Source organism: Macadamia integrifolia, chromosome 10 (assembly GCF_013358625.1).
Source record: "Macadamia integrifolia cultivar HAES 741 chromosome 10, SCU_Mint_v3, whole genome shotgun sequence".
Taxonomy (NCBI): Eukaryota; Viridiplantae; Streptophyta; class Magnoliopsida; order Proteales; family Proteaceae; genus Macadamia; species Macadamia integrifolia.
This window is the reverse complement of record NC_056566.1, coordinates 12,062,015-12,065,709: the sequence shown is the minus strand read 5'-3', so window position 1 is coordinate 12,065,709 and position 3,695 is coordinate 12,062,015.

Below are 3,695 nucleotides of genomic sequence, written 5' to 3'. Positions count from 1 at the left end.
TAACGCAAATATATATACACAAACTTGTTTGAAAGAATGAAATAATAAAATTTACATAAAATAATGAAAAATAAATTATCTTATATACATACACGTGCAATGCTCTATGACAGGAAAATCATAATTATTATTTCATGTGAAGAACACATGCGGTAACACATGAAATGATTAAACGAATTACATTTAATGAACAGATACTAAAATTAATATATGAAACTATAATAGTAAATCATTATTTTATGCAATAAACACATAAAACAATATATACAGAAATGAAGCAGATGAAATTACAATATAGTATCTACATGATAATTACCGATGAAAATAGTGAATTTTTTAATAATTTTCCTCGACTCAGGGGCAGCAATTCAATTTTTTCTCCCTTTCTTGAGGACATTAAAAACTTCTAGCACCTGGGTAAGAAAGTTGACAAGACCTTTTTGCTAGGGTGTGACTATGGTTTTTGGTTTCTAGGAATCTGAATAGGGCTTCCGTACTATATCCCTAGAATCGGAATCAGTTTTAAAAATTTGGGCAGGGCTTCCGTGCCGTATTCCTAGGGTTGGAATCAGCTCGGAAATTTTGGGTAGAGCTTTCGCGCCGTATTTCTAGGGTTGGAATTAACTCAGGAATTTTGGGCAGAGCTTCCACGCCGTAATAAAAATATTGAGTTTAAATAAAAAGACTTGAACAGGAGTTCAGTACTAACCCGATATGGACAACCTAGGCTTCCGGAAATGAAACAGTCAACTCCAACTAACTTAGTAAGCTAGGCTTAGGATTCTTACATTTTTTTTCCCTCTCTTTTGGAACAATGTTTTCTTCAGGGATTTTTCTCTCTGTTTTTTTCTCCCTATTGTTTTCTGCCAAGGTTTTACAGTGACCCAGGGGTCACTATTTATAGGAGATGAGGAGGGGCAGGGGTGTAAAAAGACTGAGGCCGTGAGAGGGGGGCCAAATCCGTGTAAGCCCCCCCATAAATCCTTGTAAGGGCTTACACGGATTTGTAATCCCTTACAGAATCCGTGTAAGGCCTTACACGGATTGTGTAAGTGCTTACATGCCCCCCTTGAGTCACTCCATATGTGTAGGTAACAGGGCACGTGTCACCTTGTTATACTCTGTGGCACCCCGTTTACGCCTCCAGACACTCCTAGAGACTGGGCGGCTACTCCTAGCCCGGGCGGCAGTAGGCTTTGGTGGAGTTCTTATCAGGTAAATAACAGTGGGTAGGCCACTAAGTTTTGGTTTGGATAGGGACTAGTCCGGTTTAAGTTTATGGTTTGGTTTAATTTTAAGGTTTGATTTAAGGTTAGATTTAAGTTTAAGGTTTGATTTAGTTTTGGGTTCGGGTTTTAATCGGTTTTAGTCGGGTTTAGGGTTTGGTTTAAGTTAGGGTTTAGGGTTTGGTTTAGATTAGGGTTTAGGATTTGGTTCAAGTTAGGGTTTAGGGATTGGTTTAGATTAGGGTTTAGGGTTTGGTTTAGATTAGGGTTTAGGGTTTGGTTTTGATGAGGCAAAACATGTCCTTTTCCTCAGCACGGCTGAAGCGTGTATGCAAACCTGAACAAGACTAACCCACTACCTCGGCCCTCCATCAAGCCATACTGCCACCTCGGCCCTCCATCAGGCCGTATTGCCACCTTGGCCCTCCATCAGGCCAACCTGCCACCTCAGCCCTCCATCAGGCAGTGCTGCCACCTCGGCCCTCCATCAAGCCGTGTTGTAGCCTCGACCCTCCATCAGTCCGTGCTGCCACCTCGGCATCCCATCAGGCCGTGATGCCACCTCGGCATCTCATCAAGCCGTGTTGCCACCTCGGCCCCTCCATCAGTCTGTGCTTCCACCTTGGCCCTCCACCAGGTTGTGCTACCAGTCACCTTGGCTCGGCACAGTCAAGTAATGCACCCAGAAACGTACACACATCCACTCCTACATTCAAGGGACGTGATCCCTGATCATGGGGGTAGGACTCTATCCACTACACGTCATCAGAGGTGTCCACCCCTCTCACGACTTGCACCTCTGAGATGAATGGGGAATATTCTTAGAATATGCCCTGGAACTCAGAATATTCCTAGAATTACAGTGCCACTCCCCTCAAGGACTCTACTCCTAAACTGGACTCTCCACAAACGGCCCTCCTGCTTTCTCCATCAACAGCCTATAAATACCAAGGTAAGCCTCCATCATGGGGGAGGGATCAATCACTCCTTTTACTAGAAAAGCTCTCTTGATCATCTACTGTGGAATGATCTGACTTAGGCATCGGAGAGTCCCCCGTCGGGTCAGCTCGGCTCTCCCCTGTCATCTCTTCTGTGCAAGTAGGTTGGAGCACCAGGAATTACGGGGAAGATCATCCAATCAATTTTTACCGCATCAGGTTTAGATTAGGGTTTAGGGTTTGGTTTGGGTTGGTTTGGGTTGGTTTGTTTTGGGTGGTTTGGTCTGGTTTAGGGTTTGGTTTGGTTCAGGGTTTGGTCTGGTTTGGTTTAAGGTTTGATCTCATTTAGGGTTTGGTTCAGGGTTCGGTCTGGTTCAGAATTTTGGTATGGTTCATGGTTTGGTCTAGTTCATGGTTTTGGTCTGGTTTAGGGTTTGGTCTAGTTCAGGGTTTTGGTCTGGTTCAGGGTTTGGTCTGGTATAGGGTTTTTCTGGTTCAAGGTTTGGTCTGGTTCAGGGTTTGGTTTGGTTTAGAGTTTGGTTTGGTTTGGTTCAGGGTTTGGTTTAGTTTGGTTCAGGGTTTGGTCTGGTTTAGGGTTTGGTTTGATCTGGTTTAGGGTTTAGTTTAGTTAAGGGTTTGTTCTGGTTTGGGTTGGTTTGGTTTGGTTTGATTTAGGGTTTAGGGTTTATTCTGGTTTAACTGGTTCAAAGTTTAAGTAGGCACTACGGCACACCTGGGTATCCGTTTTTTTCATACAAGATATCAATGAGACCGTATTTCCAAATATTTTCCAATGATATGGGAATCGAGCATTGCTAGGCTCGATTTTCGGCTTCTAGAAAAAGGTATTAATGACCACTTCCGGTCTCCTTCCCCGCATCATTTAAATTTTTACCAATCACAAGTTCTGGGATAGCTTGGATTTGTGCCGAAAATTCAACTTCTTTCCGAAAGAGAAAATATATTTCTACTCATTACCCGTAATTCATCATTGTCGAGGGGGAACAAAATTTGGGGTCTACAGAAGTTCCAAAAAGATACTATTGATCTAAGGGTAATTTACAATGCCACCCCCTGGAGAATGCCAATATTATAAGGACACTCCCTCTCTTTCACCAAATTGGACTCGGACTCCCTGCCGTCAGTCAACATTACAGAATATACCAAGAATGTTGATATCAGCAGTTCATATTTTTTTAAAATACCATTTTACCCTTAAAAATAGGGGAGTGCCGAAATTGCCCTTAAAGATTTTATTCCCAAAATCGATTGAAGAAGAAAACCTAACTCACAACCTAACTTTGAGCAGTGAATCAATAAAGTATGGAGACAAGCAGCCCTTAGAGCATGGATTGAACCAGTTGGAGGGGACGAAGAGTACTTTCAATTCTTCAAAAGGCTAGAAGAGCAGAACAGAGAAACATCAGGAAAACAAAAAAAGAGAGAAAAATCAGAGAAAGAAAAGAAACTCAGCTCTACTTTCAGCTGAACCGGGACGAAGCACAGAGAAAAAACATAGAAAAAAAAAAAA